Source organism: Macrobrachium rosenbergii, chromosome 23 (assembly GCF_040412425.1).
Source record: "Macrobrachium rosenbergii isolate ZJJX-2024 chromosome 23, ASM4041242v1, whole genome shotgun sequence".
NCBI classification, from domain to species: Eukaryota; Metazoa; Arthropoda; class Malacostraca; order Decapoda; family Palaemonidae; genus Macrobrachium; species Macrobrachium rosenbergii.
Window position 1 is genome coordinate 51,245,087 of NC_089763.1, and position 22,500 is coordinate 51,267,586.

Consider the following 22,500-nt stretch of genomic DNA (forward strand, 5'->3'; position numbering starts at 1 on the left):
CGTGAAAACTGTCACAATTCGGAGCACCGTACGAATTCGGTTTGATGAATCTATAGACGAGCTTAACTTTGTTAATACGTCAAACTCGCAACATAGCGAAGTAACCAACTCTGATGATAGTCCCAGTGAAAAAAACAAAAAAAAAATGCGCCGAAGTTTCTTAGACGCAATCGAGTTTTCTGTTCAGTGTATAATGCTGTATGAAACTTTCAGCCACGGCCCATGAAACTCTCAGCCGCGGCTCATGAAACTTTCAGCCAATGCCCGATTGGTGGCCTGTGTTGTTAGCCCTATAGCGGAGCCAGACGCACGATCATGGCTAACTTTAACATTAAACAGATAAAAACTACAGAGGGTAGAAGGCTGCAATTTGGTATGTGTAATGATTGGAGGGTGGATGATCAACATACCAATTTGCATCCCTCTAACCTTAGTAGTTTTTAAGATCTGAGGGCGGACAGAAAGAGTGCGGACGGCCAGACAGACAAAGCCATCTCAATAGTTTTCTTTTACAGAAAACTAAAACTGAAATCTCCGCATGGGAGGATCACGTTATAATCTCCCACCTCTGGATCTAGAATATCTAATAGCCCTTAGCGATTCCAAAATGTTAGACAGGCTAAAACATGACATAACGGTTGAATTAGGCAGTTTTCGACCGATATGCATCTTGATTCCTGTTATGCTTAGCCACTTTTGACAAAAGGTAAAAACAAAGAAAAGTTAGGGCTTATAAAAAATCTGAAGGAATAAACAAAATGAAGTATTAGAAAAAACCGAGAAGGGGATATGGTAATAAAAAAAAAAGTGAAGCTAGATGCAAAGTGCGAGAGTAAAACAATTGAAAGACAAAAGCCTAAACGTACAAGGACGTCAATAAAACTAAGAAAGAGGACACACGAAAATCAGAGGAAATGAGAGAGGTAATAAACTTTGAAAAATTATATCATCGAGAAACAAAGCTGAAAGGGTAGAATGCGAAGTGTGCTGTGGAAAGACAATAGAACGAAGGGACAGATATTTTCAAAAGAAAAATACCGCAAGGAAACAATGGGACACGAAATATCCTCATAACACCAGAACTCTTAGAAAATACGATAAATAAATATGTGCAAAATATAAGCGAAAAAATACAGTGACAAGAAACAGGATATGGAAAATGAGAGAGAAATGAAGTGGAAAAGGAAGAGAAGACGGAAAATGCTGTCATCTTGCAAAGCTGTCATCTATAGAAATACAAATGAGATAAAAAAAAAAATATTTATATAAAAATATAAAACAGAAGAGACACTGGGTGAAAGAAACACTTGGCAGAATGAAGTATAAGCTATGGAGGATTAGAAGTAAGCCAGGTGAACTGGTGAATTTGGAATTTAGAAGAAAACAGGATAGCAATGGTTTCGTAAAACGCAAAAATAGAGAACGCAAACTGTATACAAACTTGGTCAAGAAAAAGGGCTAGATCAGAGGAAAATGGGTCTTGGGTTTGGAAGCAAAAGTAAAATTGTAATCAGTGAGAGACGGAAAAATCAAATGACCCAAGAAAATAAGTCTACAGCGAAATAGTTGAAGAGAGAAAATGGATATTTAGTCACTGATAAAAATAAAAGAATATTTGTATATTACTCATGTAAGAAGAGCAAAATACAAAAAGGTAAAACGAAAGAAGATTTGAATGAATGACAGAAATTAGCTGCATGAAAAAATATTATTATTATTATTATTATTATTATTATTATTATTATTATTATTATTATTATTATTATATTCAGAAGATGAACTCTATTTATATGGAACAAGCCCACAGGGTCCATTGACTTGAAATTCAATCTTCCAAAGAATATTTTGTTCATTGGGAAGACGTAAGAGGAGGTAAAGGGAAATACAGAAAGCAGGATTCTCACTTATTAAAAAAAAGGAACAATAGGTCAATAAATTACTAAATAGATAAAAATGATTTAATTGCTAGGAGAGCAGTATTAAGGTAGTAACGCAATGCATTTTCGCTTGAACAATTGCAGTTCCAATTGCGCAACATCCTCAGGTATACAGTAGACAAACAAATTGCAGGAAAAAGTGAAAATATATAAAGGATAAAATGCTCGAATAAAAACGTAGAGAGAGGTAGTGTAAGAAGTGCAGAAGAAAAATTACAAAGAGAGAAATGGTATACAACGAATAACTGGAATTAGAATATGGGGGCGGGGAGAACGAAGAAAATGAAAGGAAATTAGATTAAAAGAAACAAGCACTGCAAAGAAAGGAAACGCATGTAGAACGTGTACGAGACTGTAACTGTAAAATGAAAGGCGAGACAAGAAAAGGGAGAACAAACCGAAAAATAGTTGAGAGAACTGAGAAGAAACTTAAAATGAGCAGGACTTGTGAGGAAGAACTTTTTTAAGGAGAGGAAGACAGACTGACTTATGTAAACGACAGTCTGGAAAAGCGGCACTTTTAAAGAGAAAGTTAAGAACACAGAATTGTTTATATGTATATATCAAGACTAGTATAAAAGATTTTAAAAAAATGTCGCAAGATTCACTGAGACATCGAGAAACACAAGTTCCAATAACAACGAGAATAAAGATAATTAAATGATAATTCTCCCTTCCAGTTCATGTGCATCATTAATTGTTTTCTCCCTTATTTTACTTTTCATTTCTCTTTATCTATTATGATTGTATTTTCCTCCCCTACAACGACCGATCAGTTCCTCCACTCCTTCAGCCACAGTATCTTTAAATCTGTAGTAATGGCTACAGGGCGCGAACGAGGATCCAGATTATTAAACTGGATATGGTTTCGTCGGGTCAAAGTTTAGTGGGCGGGGTAAGTAGTCGTAGAGGGCGGTCTTCGCGGGCGTTACGAGCAGGGTTGGTTGGTCGGTTAGGTGGCGGGGTTGCAAACAGAAGCAGGGAGAGAGGGAGAGGGAGAGGGAGAGGGAGAGGAAAGAGAGAGAGAGAGAGAGAGAGAGAGAGACAGAGAACGGGGAAGGGGGAGTTGTGAGAGGGGGCGGGGGAGCGAGAGATACCAGGTCAAGGTTCTTTTAGCTGTTCAGTGGCGATGGAGCGCTGAGTTGTTCCCCGGCAGTCCGTGCATTCACACAAACCTTCTCTTCCTCTCACTGTACTCTCACTATCTCTTCCAACTCTGGCACCTCTGGAACGCAAAGTGCTGCAGTGCCTCCCTCGGCGTATGCCCTTTTCCCTTTTTAATGGTCTGGTTTCGCTCGGCGGGGCTACCGGGACGTACTCTGGAGTAGTTGAGGTATTTCAAGCAGTTTCATTTTTTTTCTGAATAAGCTTAAGGAGATGGAGACTTTACAGAACGGTGTAAAGTGTGAAAAGAGCCAGCGCTAGACTAACTTTTGCCAAAAGACTTAACCAAGAAACAGAGAGTGGGAGAGAGAGAGAGAAAAAAAAACTTATTTTAAAAAAAGAAGGAAGGGAGAAGGTGCTTTTCGCTTACCGTGCATTCCTCCTCATAATGGTGTGATAAGTGTTCCCCCTTTTTTCGCAACAACTTGGCAATGTTGTCGCCAAGGTGCGGTGGTGAATTGACTAGAAGTTTCTCTCCAGTTGGTGACGTATTCGCTTCTTTAGACTTAACATTACCTCCTGAGTCCACGATGGCCGGAGGAAAGAATAGCTGATCTTGCAAGGAGAGTCTTCCTCCGCTGGATTACTTCCGCCGGAATTCTTTATTTTATTGGAAAATAAAGACATTTTTAGTTTTCATTTAACACTCCGGGGGATATGACAGCAGCAAAATAAACATTCCGTGTCCGACAGTTCACCGCGTATAAAACAGTGGATTTTATGTTTTTAGAAAAATAAAGGAAAAACGGGAAAACAACACCACCTGACCTGTTTTACGATTCGCTTTCAGGATACGAGGTAAGTTGAAGATATCTTTTTGAAGTTTTCAACTCTATTATTTTAGAAAAGTCACTCTTCGTAAACTGCTTTAAGTGTTTACTCTTATTAAGTTTGGGCATGTGCATAACTATGTTCTTTCTATACAGGTTATCACAAAAGATCACAAGGAAAATGTTCTGCAAAACTATTTTTAAGTGAAGATTAACTGAGAAAAAGGTCAGGAAAGGTTTAAAAAAAAAAAATAATAATAATAATAATAATAATAATAATAATAATAATAATAATAATAATAATAATAATAATCCCCTTACCAACGTGCAACTAAGTGAGGGAGAGTTGGGACCTGTCACAACAAAGAACTGGGAAAGAAATTTGAAAAGGATTGTCCACAGAGATCACTTTCCCCAAGTTTAACTCGGATTTCATGAGCAACCTGCCTCCGTGGATTTTTACTGATGTAATTTTAAGCTATCCAAGTTTCTTAGAACTTCAAGGAAAATTAAATTAAAATGCTATCTTAAACACAATAACCCAAGATCAACCGCATCGGGCGATTCTGTTCCTGAACGCCCGTTCTCCATGCTCATAATGTGATACATTATTTTATCACACATCTTTGTTCACAAAGGCAACAACCCAAGAGGACACTCTAGCTCAGGTTAAGTCTTGAAGACGCTGGCCTGTTAGTTCCCTTCCTTAAGACTATTTTCCTTAATTACTCTCCTCTTTCTGTTTCTTTCTTATTCTCTTTTGGTTAAACCTGAAGATGCATGTGCAATGTTCTATTTTTCTTAATGCGAAAAGCGTCTCGTAACAATGTTTCAAAAATACTGTTTCATTACAATGCGCGTACGGTGATCAGTGCGAAGTTGAAGACAAACAAGGCCTCTAACGTCATATAAAAGAACATATTTCTTGTTAAAAGTCTAATAACAATAATTCTTTTACGACAATAATACGTCATGGGTAAAAGTGTGTGAATGAAAAACATCGCTCCTTTGTCTCATTACAGACACAAATGAATGGTATCCAGTGGACTCTTTGTTCGTGTTATAATGGCTCCTCTTTCAGAATCTTGACTTAATAGACGATATTAGTTCTTTGAGAACAGCTGTTTTGGCTTTCATGATGGAACGGTCATAAGCTACGACAAGAGCGATTTTTACGAAGGAGCGCATCAAAAGAATCCGTTCTTCTTGAATTCTTCATTGAGGATTGAAGAGCTTCCTTTTAACAGTCTTTTCTTCAAGACAGAATAGGCCTAACCGTTAATCTTTCTTAGTCTTTGAACTGGACAAATGAGAAAAGACTAAGAAAAGAAAGTGGGCTAATCTGTTCGTATAACCAAGGCTCCAGAGGTTTCATATATGATCGTTCAGTTATTTCAACAAAGACTTCACCTATACCTATTGAAAAAAATCTGTAGGAAATCGAGGTTGTTTCACTCAACCTTGAATAAATTCCATTCCGGAAAAGTTTGCAATAGTCTTCGACTGCAATAATATAAGTATCACAACATTCTATACTGGAACCAATCTTAAAATTCAAGGTAAGATAGTGAGTATATATGTGTTAACGAACCGCATTTAAAAGTAAAATATTTCTTAAGGTGTAAATGTAAACCAATTCATCAGAATACAATGACCTGATGATTGTAGAGCAAGGAGAAAACGGCTAATAATAATGTCTTTGAATCGTCATTGTAAACAAGGAATTTCACACTCGGCATCAGATTACGTGTATGTCACATATCCTATTCTTAACTTCCAGCTTCAGGTATATTTTGTATGATTAAAATTATTATTATCATTATTATTCAGAAGATAAATCCTATTCATATGGATTAAGCCCACAGGTGCCATTGACTTGAAATTCAAGCTTCCAAAGAATATGGTGTTCACTGGGAAGAAGTAAGATGAAATAAGAGGAAATACAGAAAGAAGAGATCTCGTCTATTAGAAAAATTAATTAATTAATAAACAGATGAAAATATACTAAAATGCAAGATATTCTTGCCATGAAGAGAAAACCCTATTGAGTTCCATTGTGGGTCATTTTCTAATAGCAATCATAAAAAAAATTACATTATGGACACATACAAACGTTATCAATATATACAGTATATTAAGTCTTGTGATATTTTGGGGGGCAATACCATTTCCATCACTTTCAGGTAACATCAAAAACAGCAACAACAGTTAAAATTATCATAACGACGATAAGTGAAATTATAAAGAGAAATACTATCATGACTTAGCATAAGCACTTCTGGGTTGTACAGATTATTGCAATACAAAGAACTATATATGAAGCTTCAACAATGTAATGTAATAAAATAATTTTTATAATTTTACTACCACATGGAATTTCAGCTGTAGAACGGCGGGGAAAAAATGTCTCCTTAATTAAAAGAAAACAAAGTACTTAAAAAAATCCAGTGCCTCAAATGAGAACGAAAATGTATAATGACAAATTACTAAAACATTTATCATTCCCATGGGTCATAAATTCAGAAAAAACATGAAATAAAAACATTTTATAACCTTTTAGTTATTTTTCTATCATTCAAACTATTACATCCCCTCTGAATTGATTATATATTATTTCTTGATGCGTTAATAAGTCAAGTATTGGATAAGTTTATTACATAGAAAAAAAAAATACATTCTCTTCAGACCACTCGTACCCAGGACTCAAGTCAGGCTTGTCTACTAACTCAGCATAATTCAAACCTCAAGAAACAAAAACCTGATTAAGTAAATCACTGTTGAATTCTGACTTTGATTAAATCACTGAAGTCAAGTCTGACGAGATAACTGATTATTTAATCCGGGCAAATAGTTTTAGCTTGATCACTTAATGTATTATTATTATTATTATTATTATTATTATTATTATTATTATTAATTATTATTAAATAAGATATGAATCCTGACTGCACATTTTCCAACTGGCATATCCGTCATTTAACAATCCTTCAGCAAACTCGTTTTAAATTGCAAACTGATCTGCTGTATATCAACTGTCTCACGACTTGAAAGGTATCCTGGTTGAGTTTCTTACGGAAAACAAAACTCTGATTAGTAACAACACTTTGAACTGGAATCTTTTATTATTTCAGAGCACCAAACATCGATTTGTTTTGAAATAATGCTTTTTATAAAACTGATCGACACAGACTATGGCATTTTTATTACATCATAAAGGGACTTGGAATTGATGGATGATTTTCTTTAGACAATGTACTATTCATAAATCATCCGTCTATAAAAGTTGCTTTTCAGTTCATTCATTTCATAATAAATGACACTGAAATTGATACTAAAACGTCTAATTTTTACTCAATGTTCAGTTCAATATAATTTCTTTCAATCATCCCTCTGAAAAGGGAACTCTACACAAGATCTTTCAAAAACAAAACTAAATAATGTTCTGTCAGTAACAAAGAGAAACTAGCAGAGGTAACCTTCATACGCAAAATACAGATGATCACTTAGATAAAACCCAACAGCATTTTACATTTCAATCATCGATACCAATTTCACCAGTTTCCTATCCAACCTAAATTAAAATGTTTTGACCCTTTACTTCAAAAACTATGTTTTGATAAGGACTAAAATATTAGTATAAACAATACCATCCAACTAAAAGGCAAAACCACAACAAGACCAACCTCAGTGATTATGTAAGGTTTCGGTGGCAGAAAACTCTGTTCATCCCGTGGTTTACTGGTTTACTGCACCCTCTAAAACACACACACACACACACAACACACACACACACACACACACACACACACACACACACACACACATATATATATATATATATATATATATATATATATATATATATATATATATACATATATATACATATATTATATATATATGTATATATATATGTATATATATATATATATATATATATATATATATATATATATATAAATATATATATATATATATATATATATACAAATAAATACATACATATATTATATTTTATATATATATATATATATATATATATATATATATATATATATATATAAACACACAAATAAATACATACATATTTTATATATATAAATATATATATATATATATATATATATATATAAACACGTATATATATATATAATACACATAGATTTGATAAATCAGACAAATAGATAGATAGATAAATATATATATATATATATATATATATGTGTGTGTGTGTGTGTGTGTATATATAAACACACACATATATATTTATATGTATGTATTATAACATATACACATATACATAGATAAACAGACAAATAGAAGATAGGGGCAGAGGGCGCATGTGTCCCCATGTTTTTAATTCAGAGGGAAGGCAAAAGGGTATTTTGCCCCCATTTTTCAGACGAAAAAACTTAATGAATATATTATATATATATTATATATGTAAAACTATATATAATATATATATATATATATATATATATATATATATATATATACATTATATATATATATATATATATATATATATATATATATATATATATATTATATATATATATATATATATATATATATATAAACGGTAAAATTCCAGGAATCATTGCCCCAATTCCTCCAGAAATATTGCAGATGTCATCTGGCAACAATGTGTCCAGACTCCATATGCCATTTGGCAACACTGTGTCCAACAATCTTTGTCCATTATCTCTGACTCAGCAATAGTGACATCTTGGTGCTGACCTTATTTTTGCAGTGCTGATATACACAGTACCAATGGGAACGGTCACTGACCACTGTTGTCATGAAGCGCACTATTGATGACTTTTCAAGGCCGTATGAGGCTGTGTTCAGCAATATGAGCTAGTTGCTTCTACTTCAAGTAAGTTCAAATACTGTACACAAAGAATCAGAGGGGAATCTTTGGCAACTGCTGAAACTAAGGGTCAGTGACATTGATCCCAGGCACCAAGTAGACTTGGGTTCATACTACACATCTCCTGAGATCATCAGTGAACTCAAAACTTTGATGGGACATTCTGTTCTACGTGATATTGTCAAGAAAATCCAAGAGAGTAAAGTTCTACGCAGTCCTTTGTGATGAAACTAAGGACATATCAAATAAAGAACAATTCAGCATATCAATTCGTTGGGTTGACAATAACATGATAATTCACGAAGACTGTGTTGGAATGGTCAATGTTCCCAACATAACTAGTGAAGCCCTATGGATTGCCTTGAAAGACGTACTAGTTCGTCTTGCACTGCCGTGGACAAGGGTATGACGGAGCTGCAAATATGCAGGGAAGAATTAAAGGGCTTGCAACTAGGATAATGAAGGAAACCCCTATAGCTCTGAAAGTACACTGTTTGGCACATTCTCTCAACTTGTGCCTCCAAGATGTCACTCGAAAGTGTCCAGCAATTAGAGATGCTCTTGATTTGGCACATGAAATCTGACAGCTCATAATACTTTCCCCAAGAGAGAAGGTCTTTTCAAATCGAAGCAAGAAAGTGCTGGCTCAGGCGTTTCTGGAAATCTCAAGCCTGTATGGACAACCAGATGGACTGTCCACGCCGAGTCACTTAATTCCAACCTTGAAAACTACCAAGCCCTGAAAACTCTGGAAGAAATCAACACCACTACCAATGATGAATACTCCCGTCGAGCTGGTGGACAAATGGCTAAAATGGAGAAGTTTAAAACTATCTTTGGTCTGAAATTGAGATATTGGTCTTTGCAGCCTCTGAGACACTATCAATAAATCTCCAAGCTATATAAAGATCTCAGTTCATGATGCTACCAAAGTTGTAGAGCTTGCCAGAAAGTACTATGCTGATCTTCGGAGTGATGAGAAGTTCAGCACTTTCTTCAGAGATGTTCAAATGGCAGCAGGAGAAATAGAGGAAATAGAGGAACCAAAGTTACCAAGAAGGAGACATGTACCTAAGAGAGTTGATGGCGGCAGTGCAGCAGAACATTTCCCATTAGATGTTGAGGACACTATCACACTTAGTACTATGAAGTACTAGACTTGATGAACCGCGAATTCATTGATCGATCTCAGAGCGCCAGCTACAACATCTTCATGAAATGGAAACTATAATAATAACATCAGCTAATGGAGGTCCAGCAGAAATACCAGAGTCACTGACCATGTACTCCAAAGACACTGATTTGAAGAAACTTTATCATGAACTGGGCATGCTAACAACCCTGTGCAAAGTTGGAGAAACTGATGGCCTAGTAAGATGACTACTGTATCTACAGTTAGTGATGCATTACAGTCACTGGAAAACAATCCTGTTGCTGCTGCTATGGTCTCTGAACTCAATAAACTTATAAAGATTTACCTGACCGTTCCAGTAACCACAGCCACATCAGAAAGGAGTTTCTCAACTCTTCGTAGGATCAAAACTTATCTTCACTCCACTATGTGTCAAAAGAGACTAAATAACGTCTTACTCCTACATGCCCATAAAGGGTTAACAGATGATCTAAATACAAAGCATATTGCTATTGATTTTATCAAAAAGAACAATGCTGGACTTCAGTTCTTTGGACAGTTCACCTGGATTAATCCTTAGCTTTACATATATATAAGTTATTTTGGGCAATAATGATCATTGCTGAAACAACTAAGAGATATTGCATATATCATTGCATTAGGACAACCTATTAATAATTATACTTGCTGCGGCAGATATTGTCTTTTTTTTCTTAATCATGCATTTACTTTTATAACTTGGCAACTTTATCTTGTCCCTTGCACTCGCCCCCCAACTTTTTAGGAGGTTCCTACCCCTCTGATATATATATATATATATACATATATATATAATATATAATACATATATACACATATATATATATAATGTATGTATATATACACATATATATATAATATATATAAATGAATTTTATCACATCACCGTGATTCATATACAAGCATTAAGCTTCATATATGTTACCCGAAGGGAAATTTTTTAGTTGATAATAAGTTTGTCGTCTCATGGGCTCGAATCACGGAAGACAAGAACTCGGGACTACAGTGACGCCATAAACCTGAGTTCTTGTCTTCCGTGGTTCGAACGCACGAGACGACGAACTTATTATCAACTAAAAAATTCCTCTTCGAGTAACATATATGAAAATATATTATATCCGAGGCAGAGCGAATTGGATATTAAAGTTCATTTGTAGCTTTATGCTTTTATATAATACACACACACACACACACACACACACACACACACATATATATATATATATATATATATATATATATATATATATATATATATATATATATATATATATATATATATATATATATATATATATATATATATATATATATATATATATATATATATATATATATATATGTGTGTGTGTGTGTGGGTGTGTATGTATGTAAACTTATACGCTCACACACATGGATAAATAGATAGATAGATGGATAGATAGATAGATACATATGAAGAGAGCTAAATATAAGAACATAAATAAGGTTCTAAACTTGAGCCAGAAATTCAAAGGGTTTAGTGTATTTTTGAGATTAACCTTAAGTTATTTAGTTCACACACGCAGTTATGTAAACACTGCCTATGGAGACAGGACAAGTAGACTAAAGGCAAGCTTGACAGGGACATTCGAGGAAGCACTGGAAGTAACTTGCCAGAAAAACTAATGTTATAACTGGTCCTGATAAGCATCACAGTTCTGGAGAGGCAGCTACAAATAATTATAATGTAAGAGACATCTGAATACCAAACAAAATGTTTCCCTGCCTAATTTGGCGACATTTATGATAAAATATAACAACAAGATCCACATAAAAACAGTTACTAAGTACTACGGAAATCATAAATATAAAATTTTTAAAAGATGGTTAAACAAAAAATAAAGACAAATTTTGCCATCACCAGCGTGCCAGTACAAAAACAAAAATACATTTGATGCCAAAACAAAGTATCAAAATAAGGAACCAAAATCATTTCTTACAATATACTACTGCAGACTGAAAGAATGTGATGAGGCCAGCAGTGAATAAAACAGTAACCGCTGATTGGCGATTTCACAAGAAAATTAGGTGAAACACTAATTCTGCGATACAGACAGTGACATCAAACAAGATGTTCAATGGCAACCTGTAAAAGTGTGAAATAAGGTAAATGGTCCAAAGGCTATTTCTCTGTAAGTATATATATATATATATATATATATATATATATATATATATATATATATATATATATATATATATATATATATATATATATATATATATATATATATATATATATATATATATATATATACATAATTATATGTATGTACATATATAATGTATTATATATATATATATATATATATATATATATATATACAATTATATACATATACATATATATATATATACAATATATATATGTACATATATATACTGTATATATTACCAAATCATACAGCTGGTTGGACGGATTTTTGTGATTTAATAGCCACCTACAGAAATGAAAGAGGAAATATGTAAAAAAGCTGAAATTACATATAAAGATAGGTTAAACGAGAACAATTTAAAATATGCCATTATTCCCGAAAACACTAAAAAGATTAGAAGGGGCAAAGGATATTTTGTGTAGAAACAATTACAACACAAAGGGCAATCACACTCATTAACCATATACATACTGTTGTCGTCTGCACATTATACAAAGGATACAAGCTGGGAAAGGCACAGGGGCGGGTAAACGTTACACGGAAGAAACCACTTCATAGGGAAGGAGTGACTTTAGTTGTGCAGGATACAGGTACTTTGCAGCGATGAGTAAGTCTTCTGAATGAAACTAATTCTTCTGAATGAAGGTACTGTATTCATCCCATGAGTATTTCAGCTCTACAACAAAACTTTTTGACTAAGGGTTAAGAATGCTTCAATTTTTTGTCAGGTCGGGTACCCTTTTGTATGTTTAATCAAGAGCATATAGCTTTATCATGACCTCTAAATAAAAGATTTGCAACTGAAAAGATTAGGCTTCGTATCTCCATCACTACAATATCAACATACAAAATTTTGGAGACCTGTCTGTCCATATAAAATGTTTTAATCCTTAAATCTTCCATGCTTTGAAAATTATTCCCACATTTGGACTTCACCAGCTGACACAAGTGGAATTGTTGGACAAGAACTCGAGTTCTGTTGAATTTCATATCACTGATCTTGATATTAACTACCTCACTACGCATTCTATGCAAGATAGTCCATAGTTCTGACCATCCTGCACTCAGATCTTCCCAGCATAAACCATCCACTACTAGACATGCAGTTAATTCTAAAAATCTTGCCTTTAGTAGAAGACAGTTTTCTAAAAATTTTACTGCTGGTGTGATCCAATTGTCGAATGGTCTTCCTACTCCTATAGTTGAATTGTCTGAACTCAAGAACTTCAAACTTGTGGCAGATTTTTGTTGTTGATCTAGTTGACATCAGTCTCATTTTGTAATTTGTTAATTGTCTTATTAAACTTGTAATTTATCTTTGTTGTTAATATCTTTTTTGCTTTACTTTGTTACGTCTCCTCCATAGTTTATTCATTCTTTCTCAATTTCGTTCTTATATTGAACTGCTTTCCCCATTTGGGCAATTTAGGTTGTAGCATTCTGGTTTCTCTAAGGCTGCAACTTAAATAATAATAATAATAATAATAATAATAATAATAATAATAATAATAATAATAATAATAATAATAATAATACATATCACCTATATCCATTTTCCCTTTGAAAGGGGGTGGCTCCAGACTGAGTGAAAGTTGGTAGCCTCCTGCTTTTCTAACTAGAATTGCAATGGCTAATAATGATATAATAATAATGAGCACCTTTCCGTAAAATGGGTGGCTCAAGAATGTGTTGCCCCTCTGATAGTATTTTGGGAAAGGACTGCTAAACTCATTTCAATCTTCATCTCCTTTCCGAATCATTTCAGTCTACTGACTACCAGGTAATAATTTACAACTTGTCACGAAAAGCACAATGGACTCTAACGGACGTGTACATTATCACTCTGTAGCAGTTGTTTCCTTTAATACGGATAACTCAAAATAACAGGACAACGGTCACCGCGACAGTCCTCCTTTGAACCCCGAATCAGGGGGAACTTTGGTTGAAAACCTCCACAACGTCAGTCACTTCATGTGCCAATAAAGAAAGCTCATCATCATGACGGAATCCCTTTACACAGACTGAGAAACTCGACCGTGTCTCGTACAAACAAACAAAATAAATTCGAACAAAGTAAGATAACTAACAGTTTTCTCACGTTCATTTAAACCTTTAAGGGACTAAAAGTGCACCATATCATGTGTAACTGGAATATGTTAATCACCTTTAAAAATTGTAACTAACAATATGAGGGAAAATTCGAAAACTGACTCTGGTCCTAACCATACGAATACGGGCATAACTTCAAATACCATTTATTTATGTGAGCAAATTTAACCTAGTTAACTGGGACTTGAAAGTTAAAGACACTGATGTGCCACAATAATTGTCACTCTGACATGCTTTCATAAAGGGGTACGATGATCTGTTTAAATAGCACAAACAGGCATGACGTGTCACTCGCAGGGGAACAGCAGTTTCTAAAAGGGAAGATTGGAAACGGAAAGTACGGAATTCAGAGGCACTCAGCGGCGCTAACCTATATTTTAGAAGCCTTAGCGAGATCGTGTTTTTTTTCAAAATTATGAATTGCTGGAGGGGTGTAACATAAGATATTTAGGGGAGCACTAAAGCTTCCACTGGGGACTGCCGAAATTACGAGCCATAACTTACTCCAACCAGAACACTGTAGCAAACTTATATGTCACACTTATTCAAACATACCATGATTCTTTAGGCTACACTTTCAATAAAAAAAATAATAAATCGAATTCCATAAGAGTTTATAAAATTCTGAAATAATTAATAGAATATACACACTAAAGTTTGTCAACTGCACTGACACTAGTGACATTCAAATTCTTTTTTAAGGCTCGGGTGTTACCATAAAAAAAATTCTTCTCCAAAATATCTACTGAGAATTTACACTATCCTTCACATTTCCTCCAGAAACATTCAAAACTTTATATATACATATATATACATTATGCCATTTCCCCTAACAACGGATGGCTCCATCGAAAAAACAACACGATGTTTAGCGCCGCGTTCATTCTTAAATACTGATTGTGGATGAACTCCAAGTATAATAAAACTTCTACAACATCACCCAAAGGCTCATCAGCGGTGCATCGAACCCTACTAACAAATTCAGTCAAATTCTGCATGCATTCTTGCATATCCTGGATACTGAACCCCTCTTTCTCACCCTTTTCCAACCCTTTAAAAGTATTCTTCTTCTCACTCTCTCTAACCCTTCTGTATTATGTACTTTTTTACTATCGCATTACCGTCCATCCTGTCCGCATGACCGAACCATCCCAAAACACTGATCCATCCTTTCACCTTTTTATCACATCTAGATAGCTCTACATTTCTCATACTATCAATTCTTCTTAAACTGCATAAGCTATGCAAAGGTTTATCTCAAAAGCTTCGACATTTTTTTTTCCATCTCATTCGATATACTCACTCCTCTGCCATGTTGGTACAACAATCCCTTCATACATTTCCACCTTGGCCTCCATGGATAATTGTAGTCTTTTAACAATCTCTTGCGCATACCCCACTACCCTTTTTGCTTCACCTACTCTGTAACTATTCTATTCTCCCATCCTACCCCCATCTGTTAACTTATTTCTAGACACTTTTCTGTATCAACTGCTTCCATTCCTCCATAATCCATATCTACACTCGGTGGGCCATCATCTTCGTTTCTATTCACCCACATAACACTACTACAGCCATTTACTCTAAACTTACTCCTCTTGAACACACTTTCGGAGTATTTGACTATTTCTGCGGTTTCTCTTAACTATGCCCAGTCAGCACTGTATCACTTACAAACATCAAACCATTCACGACTCAATTTCTTATTCCACAACTTTGTGCATAACTCTAGCATACATTCTCTGACCTCTAGCATCACTCCAACCTTTAAGATACTTAATAGACAGAGACATAACACATCCTTGCCTCAATCCACTTAATTTCCATGCCAAAAACTTTTAATCGCTCTCAGTAACTTTCTTCTGTACCATACATTCTCAACACCTTAAGAACTAGGTCTCTGCTGATTGTATTAACAAATTTTTCCAAGTCCATGTATGCCATACACAGCTTTCAAACTTCAAACTTAATTGTTTCATAACAAAACTTGATTTATACATCCTTTTCCTGTTTTAAACCTATATCATCCACCTCTCAGTCCTTCTCTCATCTGTTTTGTTTTCTCAATCAAAATCCTACCAAACACCATTAGTTACTGGTACCGTTATGTCCTTATAATTCTTACTGTTGGCTCTATTACCTGTCCGTTACATAATAGTCCCCTTACTCCAGAATTTTTCCCCCATATGGACCCTGCTCACGTTATCAGTCGCAACATCACCACTGTATGCATCTCACCCAAGAAAACACACACTCATACCACATACATACATTCATGAAAACATGCATTATATACATACAGTCTCTCTCTCTTTCTCTCTCTCTCTCTCTATATATATGTGTGTGTGTGTGTGTTCATTTCTCTACACACACACACACACACACACATATATATATATATATATATATATATATATATATATATATATATATATATATATATATATATATATATATATATAAATTTGATCACATCACTGTGATTCATATGCAAGCATTAAGCTACAAATGTCCTTTAATATCCAATTCGCTCTACCTCAGAAATAATATATTTTCATATATGTTACCCTAAGGGGAATTTTTTTAATTGATTATAAGTTCGTCATCTTGTGGCTCGAACCACGGAAGACAAGAACTCAGGATTACAGTGACGCGCCTTGAACCACATGGCCATCTAGGGTAACATATATGAAAATATATTATTTCCGAGGTAGAGCGAATTGGATATAAAAAGACATTTGTAGCTTAATTCTTTTATATATATGTGTGTATATATATATATATATATATATATATATATATATATATATATATATATATATATATATATATATATATATATAGATACAGAGAGAGAGAGAGAGAGAGAGAGAGAGAGAGAGAGAGAGAGAGAGAGAGAGAGAGAGAGAGAGAGAGAGCAATGATGAATTCTCAGTTGTAAATCCTTTTTTCCAGGTCATGACAAGACTGCATTTGTTGAAGTTGTAAAATGAATTCACCAAATTCTTAATTAAGAGGGCATTTTGAGTTTTACGTTCTTAAATTTTCATAATAACTTCTCTATTTCTGACTGCCTCACGGTTACAGATGACAATGCGTCTTAACGTTTTTTTCTATTGCATTCAAAAATGACTTAGCAGGTAATGCTTTCTGATGTCAAAGATATTCTACCTTCCTAATCAAATAAACCTAAAAGTTGTATTACTACAAAACACGTAATATCTATTTTATTCTGCCCTTCAATAAACCTGAACATAGAACCAATACTACTGCAAATAAATGCAAAGGCCGTACTAGCTGGGTATTTGAGCAACGTTCTTAAAAGAGGTCCGTAGCTCAGCCGTCATTTGTCTCAATTTATCTCCCATTCTGGTGCCACATCGTAAACCATCCGTAGCACCTGGCTCCTAGAGCTATCAAGTACATGAAATGTAAGAAATCTCATTGTCTTTGTACGCATTTTGGTTGGAATTCTAATTTAGTCTTCGATTATACTCAGTACATACAGGATATGGACAGAAGGACATATATAATGTATATACAATGATATATATATATATATATATATATATATATATATATATATATATATATATATATATATATATATATATATATAATGTGTGCATAAGGATATAAACGTGTTTATTAATTATGTCTGCATAATTATTAGTTTCCAGATTGTGAAGAAAATTGCTTAGGGTCGAATTAGTCTACCTTTTAAGAAGCTACCCTCTTACAATTTTATTGAATACAGATATTTGGAAAAAGTCAGAGGAAATGCAATAAAAGCGTTTTGCCTACGCACCATGAAAAGCGTTCCTTAATCTTCAGTCTTTATATGTAGGCTGTCTCTTGTATCAATATTTCAAGTAAATTAACAGAGGCGGATTTAGTGCGAAACATTAATGAAAAATGCAAGGTGTTCATATCGCAAAAAAGAATAAAATTTTTCAAAGGAATACTGAAACGTCAATTCAAAACAGTTTGTTCGATTTAGGGCGGGAAATGAGTGAGATGTAAGAAGTATTCATGAAGCTACTACTGCTGCTGATGATGACGATAATGATAATAACAATATTTAAACTAACATATAAAATACAGAGATAATCAAAAGATGAAAGGGAGCAAACAAAAATTCCTTTGTCCTTTAGGGTTAGAAAGTTTTGTTGAACAGAGACTTGAGAATGGATCCAACAGTGAACAGTATCGGCTTTGAATGTCTAACAAAAAAAATTACATATAAAATAATTCTCTAGATTCTTCTATAAATATATAAGAAACCGTTCTTAGCATATTTCTGACCTCTATCTCTCTCTCTCTCTCTCTCTCTTAGTCTCCATGCAAATACACACGAACAAACGTCTAAGAATCCCGTTCATGAAATTCATGTCAAAGGTAACAGCAGCTTTGAACTATAATAATTTCAGCCTTTTAAAAATTTCCAGAAGTATTCTTTTCTCGTTGGATAATACAAATAATATAAAAATGACTGACATCATGTATCCATAAAATTATCATATATACTGTATATATATATATATATATATATATATATATATATATATATATATATATATATATATATATATATACATACACACACACATATATATGTATGCATGTATATTTATATGTCTGTATGTATATATATATATATATATATATATATATATATATATATATATATATATATATATATATATATATATATATATATGCATACATATATATATATATACATACATAAATGTGCTTGTATGTACGTATGTGTATAATTATCTTTAAAGCTCACACTAGGCCTCAAGAGTCGGAAGCAAAGAGAGGTTACGAATCAAGAATATCGTGCAAGGCAATGAAATATTTACTATTTGAACAGTTGGAGCAGAATACAAGCTTTCATGATGGTTGGTAAACATGACAAGACACACACCCAGCTGAATCTTAGTAGTTCCGTTTTCTGGTTAACTTTCACATTTTATTTTGCATATATAATTCTTATTCATTCAAGTGCATATTTCATATTAACGATATACAAAATGTCTGCAAGGAATGTTCAGATATCTAACTAAATAGTCTTCGCAAGTTAATACTCATACGGAGCAAATGAAATTAGAAACTGTCTTTTGTTTTGAGATAGACACACACACATATATACTGTATACACACACTCACACACACGCACATTATATATATATATATATATATATATATATATATATATATATATATATATATATATATATATATATATATATATATATATATATATTATATTACATCCATCTACTGTTATAAATATTATCAGTAAATACATTATATGTATATGTATAATATATATATGTATATGTACACATACATATATTATGTGTATACATATGATTTATTTGCTGATAATATTTATAACAGTAGAAGGATGTAATAATAATAATAATAATAATAATAATAATAATAATAATAATAATAATAATAATAATAATAATGTCTAAGAAGGCCAAACTCCAGCAATGTCACTCAACAGTGAAAAAATGAACTCGCACCATCGAGTGTGCTTGAATGTGAGTATCATAAGCACAATAAAAATGCAACATGAAAAGGACACCACAGATATGTAATTGGCCGTGAAGCCTTTCAACTACAGAAAAATCTTATATTTCACAATAGGGGGAGATTATTTTCATGGCTGCAAAGTCACGTCGATCCTTTTCTACCAAAAATCTGATCGTTCCTAGGTCATATGTACACATCTGCCAAGATTCATCAAAGTCTGATAAAAAAAAAAGCCATGCAACCATGGGTGAAAACATAACTTCTTTCCAACTTAGTTAGCGGAGGTAATACTAACAATACAGTACCTAAAAGTTCATTTTAATCGGTTTTTATTCTGCCTGGATAATTACTAACCCTCCATGAAAGAACTAATTATCCTACAAACTGGAATTTTAGTATACGTCTACAGCTACTGGCGCCGTTTTTCTAACACCAGAAGTAGCAAACTGCAACAAGGGTTGCAAATTAGGAGAAAACATGTACTGTGAACTGATAGACATTTGGACAATATGCTAACAATCATTTAATTCTATACTCCAACGAGCAATTGTCTGATAATGTTTCCATAAACTTTGAAATCGCTGATTCTCAACATATGGGTTGTATTAACTAAAACAATTTTCTGAGTTTTGAGACCCTTCCACAGGAGGAGGGAGGAGGAGGAGGAGGAGGAAGAGGAGGAGGAGGAGGAGGAGGAGGAGGAGGAGGAGGAGGAGGAGGAGGAGTCGAGCCACTCGGTTAAAGTTATACTACAGGGTCTGTTTCTTGCAAATTTCTCTCTTCATAAAAATTCCAATTGCAGCGGAGATTTATGTGGTCGTTCATTGCTAAATTTTCACTGCATCAAGTCTTGTAACAACTGATGCTGCCCTTGCTCGTGAGATCTATATATCACAGATCACGAGCGGAAGGTGTCCATCTCGTACTTGTTCCACGAAAAAATAGACATGAAAGAAAAATGGAAAATCCTGAAGGATTAATGTAGGAGGAATTTCTATGGCGGGGATATATCGAGGAAATCTGTATTTGTAACTTTATGAAGAGTATCTGCATCTTTTTTCATGATGTGTATTTGTTATCAAGGTAATGATTAAACAAGCAGTATATAGTCCGTGAGTGCGTTATTATGAATGACAGCCTTTGCATATATATATATATATATATATATATATATATATATATATATATATATATATATGTGTGTGTATATATATATATATATATATATATATATATATATATATATATATATATATATATATATATATATATATATATGTGTGTGTATATATAATTTTTTTATCTGGCATTATAAATCACCTGTTCACGTAATAAATATGAATGCTAATGTAAAGGGCAAGCAATATGGAGATAATTCACAGAGGCAAGCAATGGGGGAATAAGTTTTGGCCCTCAAATAGTTTGAACTCGCATCCAATGGGGCAGAATTTCCACGCAGAGTAAAAAATATTGTTTTCACCTAGTCGGAACTCAGTGCCACACATATGCCTCCAGCACGCTGTTACAAAAGACTCTTCTGTACGCTAGTTAGATAACGCTGCAAACCCCCATTTGCACTGAAATATATGAATGTTAATGTAAATGGCAATCAAATGAGGAAATACATTTTAAAATTTACATATATTACGTGTGCTGGAGAAAACAAGTTATCTGCCTCGTTCAAAGCAGCTGGGGGACTGAAACTTATCTTCTTATTTAATTTCCAGCCACAATGACACACAGACACATGTACGCATAAAATCTTTTCGTGTTACTGGTTTGAAGGCTTGGTTCACCAAGGAGTAAAGGGGGATTTCAAATCCCTTACAAGATGGACTGATGGAAGTGTGTCCAATTAAAATGTATTTTGCCTTTGATAACTTAATTTTTACATTTTAACTGTATAATATGTACTTAGGCAAATATAGTAGGTCGCAGGCAAAGTGGCGCATGGCATGTGGCCAGTAACTGACAACCGGCAGGTTAACAAGCACTTAAGCCACCTGAGGGGAAAAGGATTACAATTCAATTATTATTATCATTATTATTATTAAGGAGATGAAACCTATTCATATGGAACAAGCCCACAGAGACCACTGACTTGAAATTCAAGTTTCCAAAGAATATGATGCTCATTTGAAAGAAGTAACAGAAGGTAATACGAAATACAGAAAGAGGAGATCAGTTATTAAAAAATATATAAATAATAATGTAAGTAACATATCAAAATACAAGTTGAACTGTATTAGAGTAGTAATGCATTGCATCTTCGCCCTAACTTCTGCAGGCAGAGGAGACTATCTCCCAGGGCCTCTAAAGCTGGAGTAATTTTCATGCTTTCGAACAATGGTTTATATATATATATATATATATATATATATATATATATATATATATATATATATATATATATATATGTGTGTGTGTGTGTGTGTACATTCATACATACACTCATACATATTCTGAGTGTGAGACAAAACCAAGTATGTAAATTATAAATCTTGAAATGAAGAGCCACAATAATTTTCCACTACGATCATAATTTTTTTGTCTAAACTCGATAAAGATTGAAATTCACAGTAAGGAAAGCTGACAGACTAGAAAGGGATAGCACAGAAAAAAGAAAACTTCCAAAGCTCTGATAAAACATCGCTGAACTTTATATCAATAAAAGCAAAAGAATTTTTGTCCAATCACTCTTTTCGTTAGGAAGTCGACTAGCCATCACTTACGTTGGAAAATCTGT

At 33.6% G+C, this 22,500-nt stretch overlaps 1 protein-coding gene across 1 annotated transcript in view; it reads left to right on the forward strand.

The window, feature by feature from the left end:
- The first annotated feature begins 3,059 nt into the window (after positions 1-3,059).
- LOC136851620 (innexin unc-9-like) overlaps positions 3,060-22,500 on the forward strand; it is a 238,348-nt gene continuing 218,907 nt past the window's right edge. Inside the window, exon 1 of the mRNA XM_067126004.1 lies at positions 3,060-3,899. The gene's annotated coding sequence lies outside the window, so the exon portion shown is untranslated. The remainder of the gene's footprint in view (positions 3,900-22,500) is intronic.